At 42.0% G+C, this 21,951-nt stretch overlaps 1 protein-coding gene across 21 annotated transcripts in view; it reads left to right on the top strand.

Moving 5' to 3' along the window:
• PTPRF (protein tyrosine phosphatase receptor type F) overlaps positions 1–21,951 on the top strand; it is a 630,174-nt gene that overhangs the window by 98,991 nt on the left and 509,232 nt on the right. For 2 of the 21 annotated variants that reach the window (XM_030572318.1, XM_030572298.1), the window contains exon 1: positions 788–865. The exons of 17 other annotated variants lie outside the window; for them this stretch is intronic. The gene's annotated coding sequence lies outside the window, so the exon portion shown is untranslated. Of the gene's footprint in view, positions 1–787; positions 866–21,951 lie in introns of those variants that run through there. 2 more of the 21 variants (XM_030572317.1, XM_030572316.1) reach the window with 1 other exon arrangement.

Below are 21,951 nucleotides of genomic sequence, written 5' to 3'. Positions count from 1 at the left end.
AATGAATGTTGTTGATAGGCTGCTGGAGTGAACCTTAATTATTTGCTCATTCTGCATTATTTTCTGTCACTTCCTGGAGGCTGGGCTGGATCTAGGGACCTTGCTGCTGCCACTCTCCAAGACCAGGCGGCATTGTATGGGATGTTTCTCTTTTCGTGTAACACAGTCTACTACTATACATTACGGGATGCCTAGTGGTTTTATTGATGCAGTTCAGAATCTTGTTCCTTTTTCTTATTTATCTTGAATTATATTTATTATTCTTATGTGTAGCACAATAGTAGTTGCATTGTGTCTGTATGGTCCTTATTGTGAAAGTGTTGATAGCAGAGTTAGAGAGTATTTTCTAATGTTAGAATACCAGGGTTGGAAGGGACCTCAGGAGTTCATCTAGTCCAACCCTCTGCTCAAAGCAGGACCAATCCACAATTAAATCATCCAACAGATTTTTGCCCCAGATCCCTAGATGGCCCCCTCAAGGACTGAACTCTCAGCCCTGAGTCTAGCAGGCCAATGCTCAAACCACTGAGCCATCCCTCCTCCCTGCCCTTTTTTTTTTAAACTGTTTGTTTATTCATTTGGTGGTATGGGAGTAAATGGCTAGTATCTTAATTTTATACCTATCTCATAGAACTGGAAGGAGAACTTTGAAAGGTCATCGAGTCCAGTCCCCGCCTTCACTAGCAGGACCAAATACTGTCCCTGACAGTGTTTTTGTTGTTGTTGAATTTTTGTTTTTTTTTGTGCCCCAGATCCCTAAATGGCTCCCTTAAGGATTGAACTTACAACCTTGGTTTTAGCAGACCAATGCTCAAACCAGAGAGCTTTTTACATTTACATGGCCAGTTGAGGACTCATTCTGAAAGTGAGTTTACAGCATTCTGCTAGATCTCATCATTTACTAATTTGAATGTATTGTGTATATTCTTTGTCATTGTGTCTTTATGTAGAAGATACAGAAGATTATTGAAAGACAGGGTAATTTAGATAAACAAAATACCTCTACCCCGATATAGCGCTGTCCTCGGGAGCCAAAAAATCTTACCACATTATAGGTGAAACTGTTATATCGAACTTGCTTTGATCCGCTGGAGCACGCATCCCTGCCCACCCCCACCCCCCCCGGAGTGCTGCTTTACTGTGTTATATCTGAATTTGTGTTATATTAGGGTAGAGGTGTAGTGAAATCATCATAGCATGCATCTAATGTGTTTACTAATCAAACCTTGTATGAAGCAGAAGTAAATTGCTTGTTCGTTTTTGCTCATTTCTCACTTTCATTTACAAAGTACATTAGTTTTAAATTGGTGCCTTCACTCTTTTTTACCCCGTTAGTCTTAAATGAAGTTCTAACCGTGATGCCGTTTTTTTCCCCTTTATCTTTTGTTGTATTTATTCAGCTTTCTTTTGACAGGTTTCCTAAGATTTATTTTCAGTATTGTTATCTGATGAACTAATGTAAGTCAAGATCTTGACAAATGGTGGAGCTACTTGGAATATTTGGTGCTTATAGGTGGTCACTGTTCATCTGCATATCTTCACAGCTGATCACTTAATTGCTTTGCCAAGGATTTGAAGAAGAATACCCAATGTATCTGTTAAATGTGGCTTTAATAATTAGTAGAATAAAAACACAATTTGGTCATTTAGTAAAGATTATAATCAAGTTATTATGGGAATGTAAGTAGTTTACGGGTGTGTGACGAACTGGGAAAGTTCTTAATGTTTTCTCTGAATACTGTATTGGTGCCTCAGTGTCCCCATGGCAGTTCTTAAGTATCTGGCAGAGCAAATGGCCAGTGCACCTAAATGCCTGACCCTCTGTCTCCTAGCAACTGATGGCCTGGGCCCCTCCTCTGCAAAGGTGCCAGCTGAAGGTGTTGGAGACAGAGATCAGGTGACCTCCTGGCCCGGGAAAGGGGCTGAGCAGAGAGGAGGGGCTGGGAGGGGTTGTTAGTCTGGAGCTGGCTGGGGTCGAGGGTGGAGGGCAGACCTGAGGGTCTGGCTCACTGCCCCCCAGAATGGACCCGGCTGAGGGGTCCGGTTCGCTGTATCTACAAGCTCTGTTTTAGACCCTGTTCCTGTTGTCCAATAAACCTTCTGTTTTACTGGCTGGCTAAGAGTCACTGTGGGTCCCAGGAAGAGGGGTGCAGGGCCGGACTCCCCCACACTCCGTGACAAGGTGTTTAAAGAGAATGCTGTTAAATAGTTAAGGTTTCATATTTGACTTTCAAATTGCAATAATCTGATGGAAAATGTTCTTTTGATTCTAAGTAATTTTAATAACCACTTTGGTTCCCCCTGCCCTCCAATCAAAACAAAGCAAAATACACCATCAGACAATCATGAATTTCAGGCAAAAGACCCTGTGCTCCCTCTGCTAGCCCTGCTGCAGCTGTTTACTAATAAAGTTTATTCTCTAAGCTGAGCTGGTGTGTGTGCACACAAAGTAAGAGATAAACACAAACAAAGTTCTTTTAAAAGCATGGGAGGAAAATTCTTGGTTTGTCAGATAAAAAAGGAAGAGGAAGGTGTCTTATTTTCAAGGGTCTAATAAGGTTTTACTAACAGTGACGGAGTAGTAACTCCAGAATAACAAACCAATAAAAAGCAGTGTCCTTTTAAGGTAGTTTGTGAAAGAGAAGATAAATGATTTAAAAACCCAGTCATTTTAGTAATCAGTCAGGGAAAGCTGAAGTCCTTATCAGGGTGAAGTAAGGCTCTTTGAATATGATTTGGAGAACCCAAGGAATTAAATGTACTTTTAGGTATAATTTGATCGCAGTGACTTTTTTCTTAGAAACCAATGAATGTGTGTTAAATTTATCTTGGCTTATGAAAAAAGATGTAATGACTTCTGCTAACAAGATAAAGGAGAAGGCAGCACTTTATTTTGTGTTTTACCTAGGAAATTAAAATGATTTGCATGTCTTCAAATGATTATGCGCAACCTTGTTAAATGCAGAACAATACAAACCGAGAATAAATGAGTTACCTAGATAAGATCCTTTTTTGTAATTCGAGACTGCTGTCTACAGAATTCCAATAGATGGGCAAAGCAAACAGAACTTATTCTCCAGCGGCTCTCGAGTTTTTGATAATCATTGTTGGCAAGATGATTTGAGGAGCACGATGAAATCGAGAACTTTAAAAAAGCAATGAAATGTCAGTATGAGATTTCATGGGTTACACAGTTGTGGTTTAGTGAGGATGTGCTCATTAACAGAATCCAAATTGGCTACGTTAAACTCCTCTATACATATTTGTGTTTTTCCCTGATTTCTGTGAAATATAACTCATTAACTCTGGTTTGTTTTGTTTTTTTCCAAAGATTCTCCCAATAATTTGAGAATTTCTGCTTTCAAGCATTTTTCATTCAAATAAGCTCTTGGAGGTGATTCTAGAGGGCAGTTAGTTTATTTGCAGACTGTTGTAATGCATGATGGGACTAGTGATGATAGATAGCCAGCCGGTGTACAGTATATTGACTAGTGTAGTGCTGTAATGAGGCATAGGAAGCTTTATGCCCAGTTCTCTCTCTGAGAATTGTCAGCCATTGCTGCATCATGGCTGAAACAGTTTGAGTATGACTGCCAAATCTGACACAAGCGCCAGATTAATTTTAATGTATCGTGCTTATAGCAATGACTGTGGATGGTTACTTTCAGTCTCTTCTGGAAAGCCATTAGAGGAAATGTTTAAACAATCAGACCAAAATAGCTGTAGTACTATAAATAATTATCTCTAATTCTTTACAAATGTCTTTAATGGGAAACTAATACTTATGAATGATGCCATATTTCAAATATAAGACTAGTCTAATATAAAACCTCACTGAGTTCTCAGATATCAAGTATCAGAGGGGGAGCCGTGTTAGTCTGGATCTGTAAAAGCAGCAAAGACTCCTGTGGCACCTTATAGACTAACAGACGTTTTGGAGCATGAGCTTTCGTGGGTGAATACCCACTTCCTCAGATGCATGTAATGGAAATATCCAGGGGCAGGTATATATATGTTTGCTAGCAAGCAAGCTAGAGATAACGAGGTCAGTTCAATCAGGGAGGATGAGGCCCTGTTCTAGCAGTTGAGGTGTGAAAACCAAGAGAGGAGAAACTGGTTCTGTAATTGGCAAGCCATTCACAGTCTTTGTTCAATCCTGAGCTGATGGTGTCAAATTTGCAGATGAACTGAAGCTCAGCAGTTTCTCTTTGAAGTCTGGTCCTGAAGTTTTTTTGCTGCAGGATGGCCACCTTAAGGTCTGCTATAGCGTGGCCAGGGAGGTTGAAGTGCTCTCCTACAGGTTTTTGTATATTGCCATTCCTAATGTCTACAAAATCTCCACCAAGCATTCTCAAAACTACAATACCCTCATGAGGAAATAAGGAAACAGATCAACAGAGCCAGACGTGTACCCAGAAGCCTCCTACTGCAAGACAAACCCAAGAGAGAAACCAACAGGACTCCTCTGGCCATCACATACAGTCCCCAGCTAAAACCCCTCCAACGCATCATCAAGGATCTACAACCCATCCTGGACAATGATCCCACACTTTCACAGGCCTTGGGTGGCAGGCCAATCCTTGCCCACAGACAACCTGCCAACCTGAAACATATTCTCACCAGTAACTGCACACCGCACCATAATAACTCTAGCTCAGGAACCAATCCATGCAACAAACCTCGATGCCAACTCTGCCCACATATCTACACCAGCGACACCATCACAGGACCTAAGCAGATCAGCCACACCATCACTGGTTCATTCACCTGCACATCCACCAATGTAATATACGCCATCATATGCCAGCAATGCCCCTCTGCTATGTACATCGGCCAAACTGGACAGTCTCTACGGAAAGGGATGAATGGACACAAATCAGACATTAGGAATGGCAATATACAAAAACCTGTAGGAGAGCACTTCAACCTCCCTGGCCACACTATAGCAGATCTTAAGGTGGCCATCCTGCAGCAAAAAAACTTCAGGACCAGACTTCAAAGAGAAACTGCTGAGCTTCAGTTCATCTGCAAATTTGACACCATCAGCTCAGGATTGAACAAAGACTGTGAATGGCTTGCCAATTACAGAACCAGTTTCTCCTCTCTTGGTTTTCACACCTCAACTGCTAGAACAGGGCCTCATCCTCCCTGACTGAACTGACCTCGTTATCTCTAGCTTGCTTGCTAGCACACATATATATACCTGCCCCTGGATATTTCCATTACATGCATCTGAGGAAGTGGGTATTCACCCACGAAAGCTCATGCTCCAAAACGTCTGTTAGTCTATAAGGTGCCACAGGATTCTTTGCTGCTTTTGAGTTCTCAGAGAAGTTATGTCATAGGTAGGGGCTGTACAGAGTGGGAATAAGCAGAGGACACTCAAAGACGAACTAAGTAATAATTTTTAAGGACTGCCTTATGTCTTGTTGCAGTGAATTGAGAGCACCAATTGGATTCACTTAAGTTTCCTGGTTTCTGAAAATGATTTAGAAGTGATATTTACCAATTCAGTGACTTAAGGTTTTGTTGTCTTAGAAGGGCTGTTTGTAGTCTTGATCAGACCTTCATGGGGTTAGTGTATTCTGAGGTAATCCCATCCTTGCTTTTATTTTGTTGTTTCTGACAAATGAATTAATCTTTAAATCTATTCCTTAATAAATCTACTTAGATGTGTAATATCTAAATCGATACAACACTTTGATGGGGGATGGTAGGCCGCACTTCTGCAGAGTGAATAAAGGACACAGTTTTTCCTTTGTGTATCGTACTCCAACTTCAGGGTTTACAGTATATTGTTTTATTTGAGTGAAAATATTTAAGATGGTGAATAGAATCTTCTTAGCACATGTAAATCTTGTGAAATATGACAAGATAATGAAGAGGCCAGAGACCAGAGGCACTGGTGAGACCACATCTGGAGTATTACGTCCAGTTTTGGGCCCTCCACTACAGAAAGGATATGGACAAATGGAGAGAGTCCAGCGCAGGGCAACGAAAATGATCAGGAGGCTTGGGCACATGACTTAAGAGGAGGGACTAAGGGAACTGGGCTTGTAGTCTGTAGAAGAGAAGAGTGAGGGGGGATTTGATAGCTGCTTTCAACTACCTGAAGCGGGGAGGGTGGTGGCAGATGACAGAACAAGGAGCAATGGTCTCATGTTGCAGTGGCGGAGGTCTAGGTTGGATATTCGGAAAAACTATTTCGCTAGGAGGGTGGTGAAACACTGGAATGGGTTACCTAAGGAGGTGGTGGAATCTTCATCCTTAGAGATTTTTAAGGCCCAGCTTGACAAAGCCCTGGCTGGGATCATTTAGTTGGTGTTGGTCCTGCTTTGAGCAGGGGGTTGGACAAGATGACCTCCCTAGGTCTCTTCCAACCCTAATCCTCTATGATTCTGTGATTTAGCTTGTTCAGTGTATTCTTTGTTTTTGCTGCCTTGAGTATGTTGAATCTAAAAATACTCATTCACTGAAAAGACGAGAGAAACCGAGGTAACATTTGAGATTCAGAATCTAGGATTTATTGGTGATTTGTTATTTATTAGTGGTGAAAAGAAAGTGGTGTCTGAGTTCTGACATTCTAGTTAGTGCTGCATTTTGGATGTTGGATGTCTGTTTCCCCCATCTGTAATTTTTCCTTTTGATAACCATTGTATAAAAGTTATTCAGCATTTCCATTTGGTGTGTTTCCTGTTCACATATTTAATAGAGGTGTATGAATTTTTCTATTTGTATCAGCCTGTAGAAGAAGGACTGAAATATTAGAGCGTTTGTGTGTGTTTTTGCCATTTAACAGCTCTTTCATTTGGATGTTTGTGACAGAATGTGCTGATTCCTGCAGGACCAATCTCATTTAGTATTTCTGGCAGCATGTATTTGCTTTTGTTACAAGGAAACACTCCAGAAAAGCAAAAGAATGTTTACAAAATGAAAAGCATTTATCATGGTGTCTGTAGTTTATAGGAGACTTTGGGGAAATGAGTGTGTGTAAGTCTGTATATGAGGCAACCTCACCTTTAATAGTCTAATTCAAACCACCTTTCCCATTCCTGTCTCCACTCTTTCTACTCCTTGTGTAGACAGCAAATCTAATTCTGGGAAGGTCACTGGGATAATAAAAACAAGCAAAACTGTTCTATTTTCTTTTCTTTTGAGAGCGTTATTGTTTTATTACTTTATTTCTGTTCACTTGTGCCATCAGTGCAATAATTGTCACAGTATCCATTAACACAAAATTTCTCCTCTTGGATCATATTTAGGACATTTAGGATATTTCATTTATAGTTAAAGGGATGTGGATTGTGCTGCTGAAAACTTGGAGGAGCTTAGTGAGAAGTGATCAGTACTTCTCAGGCTAAACTAACAACTGTGACCAATTCTTGCTTCAGAGTACAGAGCTAAAGATCTTTAGTGATTAGAACGGGATTCCTCACACCTTTCCACTGTCTAACATTTTACAGCTGAGGTGCATTGTTGGTTTTTTTTTAATCCTCTTCTGAAGTATGAGGTACTGTAGTGACTATTGCTTGAGGTAGGGATACCAGACTAAACGATCTCAGTCACTATAGCAAATTGAACTTTTCTGTGTATTGCAGCACTCAAGTGGGTTACTCTTCCCTGCAATTCCTAAGTACACCAGTACAAGTTAAGACTACTGTTCAATTCTGTCTCTGAATTGTAGAGAAGCTAAATGAATTCTCTGCATCAGTCTTTATTGCAGATGATGTGAAAGAGATTCCCACTTCTGAGCCACTCTTTCAGGTGACAAATCTGCGGAACTGCCCCAGACTTAAGTGTCAGTAGATGAGGTTTTGGAACCAATTGATAAATTAAACAGTAATAAGTCACCAGCACCAGATGGTATTCACCCAAGAGTTCTGCAAGGCCTGAGATGTGAACTTGCACAACTATTAACTGTGGTATGTAACCTGTCACTTAAATCAGCCTCTGTACCTGATGACTGGAGGATAGCTAATATAAAACCGGTTTTTAAAAAAGGCTCGAGAGATGATCTTGGCAATTACAGGCCACTAAGCCTAACTTCAGTACCAGGCAAATTGGTTGAAACTACAAAAAAGAACAGAATTATCAGACATATAGATGAGTGTGATATGTTGGAGAAGAGTCACCATGGCCTTTTGTAAAGGGAAATCATACCTCACCAACCTACTATAATGCTTTGAGGGTGTCGACAAGCACATGGACAAGGGTGATCCAGTGCATATAGTGTACATGGACTTTCAGAAAGCCTTTGACAAGGTCCATCACCAAAGACTCTTAAGCAAAGTGTCATGGGAAAAGAGGGAAGGTCCTCTCATGGATCTCGGTAACTGGTTAAAAGACAGGAAACAAAGGGTTAGAATAAATGGTCAGTTTTCAGAAGAGAGAGAGGTACACAGCGTTGTTCCCTGGGGATCTGAACTGGGGGCAGTGTTATTCAGTGTATTCATAAATCGTCTGGAAAAAGGGTAAACAGTGAAGTGGCAAAACATAACAGCCATACTGGGTCAGACCAAAGTCCATCCAGCCCAGTATCATGTCTACCGACAGTGGCCAATGCCAGGTGCCCCAGAGGGAGTGAGCCTAGCAGGTAATGATCAAGTGGTATCTCTCCTGCCATCCATCTCCACCTTCTGACAAACAGAGTCTAGGTACACCATTCCTTACCCATCCTGGCTAATAGCCATTAATGGACTTAACTTCCGTGAATTTGTCTAGTTCTCGTTTAAAACATCTGCCCAACGTGCAACAGCAGTCAAAAAAGTGAACAGAATTTTAGGAACCGTTGGGAAAGGGATAGATAATAAACAGTAAATATCATAATGCCATTATATAAAATCCATGATACAGCCACACCTTGAATACTGCGTGCAGTTCTGGTTGCCCCATCTTATAAAAGGTACAGAGAAGCACTCCTCCCACCCACCCACCCCAAAAAGAAACCAAAAACCGATGAATGATATGGAACAGCTTCCATATGAAGAGAGGTTAAAAAGACAGTTCAACTTGGAAAAGGGACGACTAAAGGGGGATACGACAGATGTCTATAAAACCATGACTGATGTGGAGAAAGTGACCAAGGAAGTGTTATTTACCCCTTCACATGACACAAGACCCATGGGTTACCGAATGAAATTAATAGGCAGCAGGTGTAAAACAAACATAAGGAAGTACTTCTTCACACAATGCACAACCAGCCTATGGAACTCATTGCCAGGGGATGTTCTGAAGGCCAAAAGTGTGACTGGGTCCAAAAAAGAGGTAGGTAAGTTCATGAAGGGTAGATCCATCACTGGCTATTAGCCCAGGTGGTCAGGGATGCAACTCCATGCCCTAGGTGTCCCTACACCCATGACTGGTACAAGCTGTGACTGGACAACAGGAGATGCATCACTCTATATTTGTCATTTTCTGTTCATTCCCTCTGATGCATCTGGCACTGGCCAATGTCAGAAACAGGATACTGAGCTAGATCTACCATTGGTCTGACCCAGTATGATCACTCTTATGTTCTTAATTACCTTCCTTTAGTGGAGTTTTGTTAAATCCGTGTCATAGCAGGAAATAGATTATTACTGTTTGCTAAAATATTTATAATTAAACTCTTAAAAAAAAGAAAAAAGAAAAAAAGACCAAACTAGTAATGAAGTTGTGATGATCATCATCCTGTAACAAACATTGTCTTAGCTGCCAAGAATGATTCCCTTGTGGTTTTTATTAATGGAGAGAAATATTTGGCTGTTTTGTTAATTAGGAATCATTACCAATCTGAGTGAGCAGATGTGACTTTATCTGTTAGTTTTCAGATCAGTTATCTGTTTGAGTAGAAATGTTATGGTTAGTATAAGAGAAACTTCTGGTGCCTTAAATTTTGCTGCTGAATGACAAAATTAAAACAATTACATTTATACACAAAATTAGATGAACCATCTGTCTGCCCTTTACCACTATGCTACCTAAGCACCCATTTGAAAGGTTAGTTTGAAAGATCTTGTTGAGAGCTGCACAAGACTAGATTTTAATTGAGGAAAGGCTTATTTAGGAAAGTATTCACTGGTGTATTAGGATCGTTAGAATTGTTTCTAGGTCACTGGTTATTTTTTAATGGCACTGGGTGACTGAGGACCTAATCATTCATCTGAAAAAAAAAATCCCTCTCTTTTCAAAAAGTAGTCTTAAAAATGTAACTGATAGCTAAGTATGCCTCTCAATAGCTTTCCTGTTGGAAAAAAATAGGAAAAATCACAGCCAGCCTGCCTATCCATCCTCTGACCCCCTACACCAGCTACGTTCTTGCCCGAATCTCCCTCAGCTACTAGCAGCAGAGTGACTAACTCAATTACTTGCTTTTGACATTGTCTTCCACCCCCGTCTCCCATACTCCACCTAACAGGGATAGGCATCACTGGAGTTTTTATTCTCCATTTACCTGCCCACATATATTTGCTCTTGGTTTCAGTGACTGTGCAAGCAGCCCCATGAAGAGAAAATGAGGACAAAAAATCCTCAATGTTTTTGAATTCCATGTTCATCACAGCAGTAGGCAGCACTATAATCTCTACAATATTTCCAAGCAAATAGTTAAGAATCTAAAGTTATTTACATATCCTTATAGCAAAAAAATAAAATAAAAATTCTTTGGTTTTTTTGTAGGTTTTCTGGTCAAAATATTGATCAGGACTGTTCCTGTTTAGATCTAGTCCGATATTACAAGTTACTTTATATATAGGATTTTAGTACTCTTATAATTGTGGTATCTGACTGAAGTAGGATTGTCTTACGGGATTGTAGCAATGTAGGCCTGGAAGGAACCCTCACTGGTCATCTAGTTCATCCCTCAGTACTGAGGTAGAACCCATAAACCTAGACCATCTCTGACAGGTGTTTGTCTTGTTCTTATAAACCTCCAATGAGAGGGATTCTACTGTCTTCCCTGGTAACCCATTCCAGTACTTAACTGTCCTTATAGTTAGAAGATTTTCCTAATATCTAACCTAGATCTCATTACTTAAGATCATTACTTCTTATCTTACCTTCTGTAGACATGGAGCAATTGATCACTGTCCTCTGCATAACAGCCCTTAACATATTTGAAGACTATTATCAGGTTCCCCCTCAGTCGTCTTTTCTCAAGAATTTTTTTAACCTTTCCTCATAGGTCAGGTTTTCTAAACCTGTTACCATTTTTGTTGCTCTTCTCTGGACTTTTTCCAGTTTGTCTACTACTTTTACTGTGGTGGTCAGCACTGGACACTACTCCAGCTGAGTTCTCACTAGTGCCAAATAGAGCAGATGAATTACCTCCCATGTCTGACATATGACACTCTTCTTACTACACCCCAGAATGATATTAGCCTTGAAGTACCTGACTGTATACGTGAAGTATGAAGTGTTAAAACAAATTTGTTTTAGAGATGTGTACAAGAAAGCAATGGAAAAATTGTCATGGTCATTAAACACTACCTGTATTTTTATAACCCTAAATGAAAAACTGAAAGGATTTTCATCATTTACCAAAAACAAAAAACTCATTCACTACTACCACCACAACCAAAAACTCCCTCACCCACCCAATACAAAACCTTCCTGGGTCTAAAGCTTGAGTCATTTGGTCAACGGAGTGGATTGATTTGAGAGAATAATAAATAAAAACAATCTCTCTGAGCAGGGTCATATTGATGTAGTTTATAGATCAGTCATTGCCAATCTAAGTGACTTGAATGAGTTATCTGTTTGAGTAGAAACATTAAGGTTAGTCTAAGAGAAGCTTCTCTTTAAGCCTTAAATTTTGCTTTTGAATGACAATATTAAAACAGTTAAATTTATCCACAAAATGAGCTGAATATTGATGATACTTGTAGAGCATCATACTAGTCCAGCAGACTGTCATGGACTCCAAAGGCGCAAGTACTGTGAATTGGTTATTTCATTAAAAACAATGGGCCACATGACCCTGGTTATTCTAGGGATAGCTCTTCTTGAGAGGCTAATGTTATTGCAAATTGGAACTTTAAAGCATGGAGTCATCCAGTGAAAATGTGTATTAGTTGCTGAGAGCTCAGGTTAAGAAGTTGTCCAAGCAACTTAATGGCTTAACTTCAAAACATTGGAATTGCTTTAATATGTTTTTGTAGCTGCTTGTGAATGTATTGATATACTGATTTGGATTAAGATAAAGCTGCTTCATTATTCAAATATTGATAGTCGTGTTTTTTGAATGTTATGTCTTCCTCTTTTTAAAATCCTTTTATATTCCTATCCCTATTAATTTTTAACTCAGTGGGGAATGAAGGACCTCAGGAAGCTGTTTTCTCCTGATGGTGGAAATAAACATTTGGTAACTCCACAGATAAATGAAAGATAACAGATTACTTTTCATAAAGAGTGTGAAAGCCCCATATCTCACCAATAGCTGTTTGAGACAATGATGTAAGCAGCAGTATTCAGGAGAACTCCCAAGCTTGCGTGTTTTGGGTACATGTTGTGCTTATATGTATTGCAAATTGTATTTTTTGAAGATGGGGATAAATTCATTAATATTAATAAAATAAAGACAATAATCAGTGCCCTCTCTTGACCAGGAACACTTGTTAATGTAGTTTAATAACTTGTGTTTTCCTCTCTCTACATTCTGTAATATCTGAATGTCAAGGTTTGTTGTCATTGCTGGTCATTTTTAGTGGGTTAGCTGTCCAGTAGACAAAGGTTTTTAAACTGCAGAATGAGCCTTGAACAAGCTTTCAGCATGGATTTATGTTTTTTTCTGCCATGACGTGGCAAATGACATTACTAACACTTTAAACAAAATCCTTTTTATACAGGAAGGACAAATCAGTCATGATGAACCATGGCTTTGAGGGAAATGCAGTCATAAAAAACAAGGGTAACTCCGATCTTTTTAGGACCATTTGTATACTCTGTGTATTGTACAATAAATTGAGAAGTGCCTATTTGAAATGAAAATCTGAAATGCAAATGCAAAATTTATTAGCACCCAGAAAGATTGTGTTAGCACCTAAAAAGGCTCACCAGGGATCTCATTTGTTCTGGGTGCTTTACAAACATATTAAGATACAGTCCGTGTCCCAAGAATTTACAATCTAACTTAAGAGAAGATGGAACAAATGAATATAACAAAATAAATTCAGGAATGGGGGAGGTAACATTGACAGGAAAACAACATGGTTACTTAGATTGGGTATCTGAACGACCCACAAAAAAAACGAGGAGTCTGAACCACCTTAAAGACTAACAGATTTATTTGGGCATAAGCTTTTGTGCATAAAAAGCCCACTTCTTCAGATGCATGGAGTGAAAATTACAGATACAGGCATAAATATATATTGGCACATGAAGAGAAGGGAGTTACCTTGCAAGGAACTTATCCTTACCTTGAAACGATAAATGGACTCAAATCAGAAATCAGGAATGGTAACATACAAAAGCCAGCAGGAGAATCCTTCAGTGTCCCTGGACATTCAATAACAGATTGAAAAGTAGCCATTCTTCAACAAAAAAACTTCAAAAACAGACTTCAAAGAGAAACTGCAGAGCTACAATTCATTTGCAAAAATAACACCACCAATTTGAGCTTGAATAGGAACTGGGAGTGACTGGCTCATTACAAGAGCAATTTTTCCTCTCTCAGTAGTGACACCCCCATATCAGTTATTGCGAGTGGACCACATCCACCATGACTGAATTGACCTTCAGAATTGGTTCTCCTCTTGTAAGGTAACTGCATGTAACTGGATAGAACATGGAGTACCTTGAGAACTAACTAAAATGTAACTTAAAGGTGACAGTTTCTAAGTGTGCTTTACTGTTGGTTCCCTTGCCTCCTCTCTCCTGCATGCTTGTTCTTCTTTGAATGATTGTTCCTATGTGTAGTATACTCCTTGCACGTGCACTCCATTGGCCCAGGACCAGAGAATTTTCTTTAGTAGTGTGTGTAGTCTGTGCATGCATCCCTGCTCTGCACCGGAGGAATATTGGGGCCTGTTGGAACACTTGTGGTCTAGGGGACAAAGCTTCAGTATGCGTGCTGACTTCTTCAACTTCTTGCTGTAAATAGTTTTAACAAGTTTTTATAGTATTAATTTTTAGAACAGTTAGTTAGGAATTAGTTTGATAGCAGTCTGGTTCCTTATCTTTGAACCACACACTGGGGTGGGAATCTGTTGCTGTAGCCCCCACTCTCCTCCTGATCTTCTAGTGGTTGTAGAGTAGTGTGGCAAGGATTCCTCGCTTTAAAAACTGCGATGTATACCACAAGCTGCTCCTGGTCAAAGACTGCCATGACAGCTGTCTGTACTGCTTGGAAGAAATGTACATTCTTTCTAGGTGCAGTATCTGCAGGTAATTTCTGAGTAGGAGTAAACAATCTTGGGAATTTTGGCTCTAAGTTTCTCATGGAGAAACCCAAGAAGGTAGGGAACAGCTTTTATCCAGAGAGACCTCCAGTACCTTGGCATGAAGAAGGTAGGAATGACCCTTTTTCTGTTTTGATCCCAGGTGATCCGAAGACCTCCAGCCCTCCTCCAGCCCTTGAGAGACATAAGTGTTCCCATACATAAAAAAGGAAAGGTTCCTTGTCCAGGGTCTCTAAGGGGCAGATTTTTCTGTCCCAAATTTAAGTCATTGGGAGCTTCTTGATCTGGAGAGGGACCAAGTGCTACCAGCAAGGAATGTACTGAGTCTTCAAAAGGGAAAATGTCACAGAGGAAATTACTAAGATTTGTGACGGTCACAAAGCACTACCAGGACGGAGTTCTGTCCTTTGGGCTCTTATTGGCACCGACTGTTTACCAAGGCAGTGTTGGTAGTAGCAGCTCGCTTTCATCAGCAGGGGGTGATAGTTCCTTCAAGGAAAGCCATCTTACCAGGAAGCAATCTCTGTGCTTCTCCATTCTTTTTGAGAGGCTTAGCCTCAGACTGAATCTCGTGAAGTCCACCCTAGTATCTTCACAATTGACAGAATTCATCAGGAACAAGGCTGGACACTGTTACAGCCAGGGCTTACTTATCAGAGGACAATTTCCCCTGCATACTGGGCTCCTACAGCAAATCCATTTGAGCCCCATAATGTCCATACGATCCTGCCTGCATTGTTGGGCCAAGTGGCCATGAGTACTTACATAACCTTGTTTACAAGGCATCAGTTGTCTACAGGCCTGGCTGTGAATTGTCTGTTTCAGGGTAACACAGTTTTGACCTACTAGTTATGATTCCCCTAAGGGATATAGTCCCCTTACAAGTCTGTGCTTCACATCAATGGGTGAGAGCTGAGAGCAATCAGAGTAGCCTGCAAACAATTCCTCCCTTGCATCCGTGGCCAGGTGAGGTGTTGTGTGACAACATTATAGTGGCCTATTTATCAACAAATAGGAAGGTGTATGCTCTTCCCAGCTCTGCATGGAGTCCATCACCCTCTGGAAGTGATGCATTCCCATGTAGATTACCTCAACTACAGTCCATCTACCGGAGTTCCACAGCTTCTTGGCAGATTCTCTGAGTAGACACTTCTCTGTGAATAGGAGTTGCATGATCTATGGGGAGGAGGTGACCAGCCCTCTGTGGAGAAAAGTGGTTCAGGACTATTTAGAAAAGCTGGACGAGCACAGGACAATGGGGCCAGATGCTCTGCATCTGAGGTTACTAAAGGAGTTGGCAGATGTGATTGCAGAGCCATTGGCCATTATCTTTGAAAACTCCTGGCGAGGGTCCGGATGACTGGAAAAAGGCTAATGTAGTGCCCATCTTTAAAAAAGGGAAGGAGGAGGATCTGGAGAACTACAGGCCAGTCAGCCTCACCTCAGTTCCTGGAAAAATCATGAGCAGGTCCTCATGGAATCAATTCTGAAGCATTTAGAGGAGAGGAAAGTGATCAGGAACAGTCAGCATGGATTCACCAAGGGCAAGTCATGCCTGACTAATCTAATTGCCTTCAATGAGGAGATAACTGGCTCTGTGGATGAGGGGAAAGCAGTGGACATGTTATTCCTTGACTTTAGCAAAGCTTTTGATACGGTCTGCCACAGTATTCTTGCTAGCAAGTTTAAAGTAGTATGGGCTGGATGAATGGACTATAAGGTGGATAGAAAGCTGGCTAGATCTTCGGGCTTAACGGGTAGTGATCAATGGCTCCATGTCTAGTTGGCAGCCGGTATCAAGCGGAGTGCACCAAGGGTTGGTCCTGGGGCTGGTTTTGTTCAATATCTTCATTAACGATCTGGAGGATAGCGTGGACTGCACCCTCAGCAAGTTTGCAGATGACACTAAAGTGGGAGGAGTAGTAGATACGCTGGAGGGTAGGGATGGGATACAGAGGGACCTAGACAAATTGGAGGGTTGGGCCGAAAGAAATCTGATGAGGTTCAACAAGGACAAGCGCAGAGTCCTGCACTTAGGAAGGAAGAATCCCATGCAGTGCTACAGACTAGGGACCGAATGGCTAGGCAGCAGTTCTGCAGAAAAGGACCTAGGGGTTATAGTGGATGAGAAGCTGGATATGAGTCGAGAGTGTGCCCCTGTTGCCAAGAAGGCTAACGGCATTTTGGGCAGTATAAGTAAGGGCATTGCCAGCGGATCGAGAGAGATGATCATTCTCCTCTTTTCAACATTGCTGAGGCCTCATCTGGAGTACTGTCCAGTTTTGGGTCCCACCCTACAAGAAGGATGTGAAAAAATTGGAAAGAGTCCAGCGGAGGGCAACAAACATGATTAGGGGGCTGGAGCACATGACTGAGGAGAGGCTTTAGGAACTGGGATTGTTTAGTCTGCAGAAGAGAAGAATGAGGGGGGATTTGATAGCTGCTTTCAACTACCTGAAAGGGGGCTCCAAAGAGGATGGATCTAGACTGTTCTCAATGGTGGCAGATGACAGAACAAGGAGCAATGGTCTCAAGTTGCAGTGGGGGAGGTCTAGGTTGGATAGTAGGAAATCCTTTTTCACTAGGAGAGTGGTGAAGCACTGGAATGGGTTCCCTAGGGAGGTGGTGGAATCTCCTTCCTTAGATGTTTTTAAGGTCAGGCTTGAGAAAGCCCTGGCTGGTATGATTTAGTTGGGGATTGGTCCTGCTTTGAGCAGGGGGTTGGATTAGATACCTCCTGAGGTCCTTCCAACCCTGATATTCTGTGAACTCACTGGGTGGTGTTTCATTTGTGGGGTCTCCCATCCACTGATCTCATTTCATCCATTCTGCTACAGGGTTTTTGCGGCCCAGGCTGTCTGGGCAGTGTATTATTCATAGAATAATTAGGAGATCAGAGAGGCATTTCTCTCAATCCCACTTTTACCTTGAGTGTTGAGGAAAATCAGACAGGACAAGGCGCAGGTCATCTGTACAGCACGGAATTGGGCTTGACAGTTCTGGTGGCCTGTGGTTCTACAACTCTGTCCAACCTCCTCTTCATCTTCCTGAGTGTGGCCATTGCTAACCCAGAACGAAGGACGGATTTGCCACTTCAACCCAGCAGTGCTTCACCTGAGGGCATGGTATTTGGATGGATGTCAGAGTTAGAGACCATTTGGTGTGACTGAGAGAGAGTTTTTCTCTTTACAGACAGGGATGTGCACAGAAATTTAACTTTGACCGCCTGGAGGGAGGCACTTTGTATGCCACCCAACCCTCTGCTCCAGTAGGAGCTCGCTTTTCCCTTTCTTCCTCCCTCGCGCCCAGGCTCCGGCAGGAGCTCACTCTTCTCCCCACAGCCTCGGGGACTGGGAGGAGTTCTCTCTCCTCACCACTGCAGACCCAGGGCTGGAGGAGTTCTGTGCCTCTGACGGTCATTGGGGAAGAGGCCCGTGCCACTGCTTACCCTCCCCCTCATGCACACCCCTGTTTACAGACTAAGATCCCAGATGTTTTGGACTACGTTTTATCCTTAAAATCCTCTGAGCTATCTCTTAGCTCCCTCCGGGTACACCTTGCAGCCATCCATGCATTTAATCCACCAGTAGATACCTTCTCTGTGTTCTGTCACCCGGTCACTGCCTGCTTCTTGAACGGTGTGATTCGAGTTTCCCTCTGGTGGCAAAACTGGCACCGACCTGGGACTTGAACCTTGTTTTATCAACCCTAAGCGTGTCACTCTTCGAGCTCCTGTCATCCTGCCCTCTACTACATCGTTCCATGAAAGTAGCATTTTGCTAGCTATCACTTTGGTCACAAGTTGATAAACTAGTAGCACTCAGTGCTAACTCTTCCAGTGCAGGTTTTTACGAGGACAAGGTATGCATTAGACTACAGCCAAAGTTTGTCCCTAAGGTGGTACTGGACTTCCACATCAACCAGAGTATCCACCTACCTGTGTGTAATCTTATCCCTCATTCTACCAGCGAGGAGGTCACGTGGCATTTGCTAGATATACGATAGATTTACCTGCAAAGCAAATTTCCTTTTGAAAGTCCCTTAGACTCTGTCTCTTTTGCGGAACGTATGAAAAGAGAGGCTGTCTTCTCCTAGCAGCTATTAAAATGGATCTCAGGGCTCATCTGACTCTATGAGATGGACAGTGTCCCCCTTCAGGGCAGCAGGAGAGCTCATGCAGCACTGATAGCTTCCCTTAAAGGCATCCTGATTGGTGACATCTGCAGAGTGGCAACGTGGAGTTCCTTACATCCCTTCACTGAATACTGTGCATGGATATAAGCAACCGCTTCTGATACCTTTCTAGACAGGGCACTACACACAGGGACAATCACTCCAAGGAGAGTTCTGCTCACCTTTTTAATAACTTAACATCTTTGAGATGTGTTGTCCTTAGTGTAGTACATTACTTGGTTTCCTTTCCCTACTGCCCAGTTCCCTCTCTGGCACTGGTGGTGGACAAGAAACTAGGATGGCAGCAATGGGCAGCGCCCTTTATTCCCTCGGTGTAAAGCACGAGGAGAGCACAGGTGCATGTGTGGAGTACACAAATACTGATTCTCTGGTTCTGAGCGCAGGAACAACCTGGCATACGCACTATAATTAGGGACATTGTATCTTGAAGATCTCAGTACAAGGTGAATAACCTTTCCTTATATCTCCTTGTTGTTTCTTGTTTTAGGTCATAATCTCTTTGAGGAACAGTCTTGTACATCACTCAACATGGTGGGGCACTGGTCCTGTTTGGGGCCTGTGAATGCTACTGTAATGGAAATAATAATCTGTGGAAAGATTTTTAATGTATGAAATGAAATGTTAAGGAGTAATAGTTTAAATTTCATATAACCATAGTGATATGCAGTCAAGTTCAAACTGGTTGGAATCGGACAATCAAGACTTCTAATATTCCCTCTCAGTGGGTTACCTGCTCATAAAATTTCTACCAAGCCCATTCACAAGGAATTGAAATGAAAACAGCAATGTGAATGCAGTGTTGCTCGTTCTTTTAGTTCTCAGCAGTCTTTTGTATTACAATATGGATGTTGGTTACATAATTGCCCAGCATTCAGTAATACATTTAGTAAGCATGTTGTGAGGAATGCAGTAGGAGCAGCCTCTTCTGGAATTGGTGTAAGGTACCTGGGGATAAGGTGTTTGGGTGCTACCTGTCCCACTAGCTCCTTATTAAAGTGTTTAATTTCTTTGCATGGTTAAGCACTCAAAAGTCGGAAAATGCCTATGTTAGTTTTGCCTCCTTGTTTGTATATGTTGAAACATAACCATTCGATATGCTATCATAGACTGTTTCTTGAGCATGAGATAATTGTTCCCTACAACTTGTATAATACCTTCTAGTATTGTGTACTACTCTGCGTATGCCATTCAAACATTTGTGAAAATCAACTATATGAAAAGTGCACAATAAAATGTACTTGCACAACATGCTACAGATTATTTACCATCATAAAGTATTGTAATAGTGAAAGTGTGCTGCTGTATATAACTCAGGTAAATTTGCAGCTAAGGTTAGCTTTGTTATAAATATCTCATCTACTATATTGCTCTTAAGGCAGGATTCAGTCTGCATGTATGTGCAGGTAAATTAGTTTCATAATTGCTTCATCCCTGGTATTTCATACATAAGGAAAGCTGTGCTGATAGCTGAAAAAAGAATGCGTAGTAACTGGTGTAGAGTGTAGAGGTTAAAGAAGTTACCCTATAAAAATTCTAAGTCAATAAAGATGTTCTGCCCCTACCCGCATGACTTTTCACCTCATTAGGCTTGCTGTGTGTGCCTTAGTACATGCCTCTTATGGGGGAAGGGTGTCCTTTGGTAGAGGTCGACTGTTACCTTTCCCTTTCTGTTGGCTGATTTTATGTTAAATGTTTGCTCCATCAGTTTCTTGGCCATGGGCAGAGCTTCGTGTTTCTGATATTTAACACTTGTGTTTGAGTAAAGTATCTCTGGTGGGGATCTGTGTAGCTATGGCAGCTTTTGTCTCTCCTCCTTTTGATCTCTCTTTATGGGGAATGCTAAACAGATTCTGTTAGACTGTGTCTGTCGACAAAGACACAGAAGAAATGTTGTACCTCTTAATTTCTATGTCCTCCGATAACAGAGTGATGAGTACAGTGAAGAAACCCAAATAGAACCAGATAGATTCTTCTGATCCAGACACTTGTCTTTACTTAGGCAGACGTCCATTTTCTGTTAGTTGAAAGGTTAGTTTATCAGGAATTACGTTGGCCTCTGAGGCCAAACGGGGAGATTTTAGGTGCTGAAAGTACAGCAGTGCAGTGGGGCTGGGGCAGGCTCCCAGAAGTGGCAGGCATGTCCCTGCAGCCCAGGGGAGTGGCAGCTCAGTGTGCTGACCCAGCGTCAACTCTGCAGCTCCATTGGCTGGGAACTGCGGTCAGTGGGAGCTGCGGGGGCGGCGCCTGCAGGCACAGGCAGTGCGCGGCACCACCTGCAGCCCCTCACCCCCAAAGGTAAGCACCTCCAAGATGGAGCCTGCACCACAGTCCCTTACTCCAGCCCTGAGCCCCCTCCAGCACCCAAACTCCCTCCCAGAGTTTGCATCCCACACATCCTCCTGCCCCCCACCCCCCTGCCCCAGGCTCAGCCAGGAGTTCCCTCCCATACTTTGAACTCCTCGGCTCCACCCCCCAATGCAAAGCCCACACGCTCTCCTGCACCTCAAACCCCTGTCCCAACCTGATGAAAGTGAGTGAGAGAGTGGGTGACAGCGAGAGATGGGTGGATGGAGTGAGTGGGGTGGGGCCTTGGAAAAGGGGTGAGGAATGGTGGGGCCTCAGCAAGAGGTGGCGCAAGGGTGTTTGGGTTTTTGTGATATGACAGTTGGCAACCGTAGGAAGAACGCAGAATTGTTGCTGGTGTATATGTTTTAGTAGCAGTGTCTAATGCTAATGACTTGGTGTGTGGCACCTGGAAATTTTAAAATTAAGGTTGGATGTTTTTCTAAAAGCTGTATTCTCTAGCTCACATAGGAATTAATTCTGGGAAGTCCTATGGCCTGTATTATACCAGAGGGCAGATTAAATTATCACAATGGACCCTTCAGGCTTTATCTATGAATCTATGCCGTGAAGAGTGACTAACAGTCTTTTCCTGCATTTGGTTTCCCTCCTTAAGTTACTGATTGTTGATATTTCATAGAGGTTTTTTTCTCTTCACCTCACTTCTGTGTAGTTCAGTGTTCATTAAAAGTCACTCTCTTGGGGAAGGTGTAAATATGCCAAGTGATAATGGAGGGTGGGATGGAATTCTCCAGACATTAGATAGGACTCCACAAGAAAAAGGTGACCCTAAAGATTTGTTATGTTTGTATCATATGAGTGGTTTTTGAGACCCAGGTATAAAGGGAGGTGGAATGTTCAGCTAGTGAAGAAGGAGTTTACAGTGCCTAGGATATTCTTCTGAGCAGTTAGGCTGTTTCCTTGACATTTATTTCAGACTCCTCTCCCTGGTTTACATTTTCAAGTGATTCTGTAGAAACTTTTAATTTTATTTAAAGGTAAAATGGAATATATATTTAAGACTGCTAGTAGGAGTATC

This window comes from Gopherus evgoodei, chromosome 8 (genome assembly GCF_007399415.2).
Source record: "Gopherus evgoodei ecotype Sinaloan lineage chromosome 8, rGopEvg1_v1.p, whole genome shotgun sequence".
Lineage (NCBI taxonomy): Eukaryota > Metazoa > Chordata > Testudines > Testudinidae > Gopherus > Gopherus evgoodei.
The sequence above is the reverse complement of the archived record's forward strand: the minus strand, read 5'-3'. Positions and strand labels throughout refer to the sequence as shown.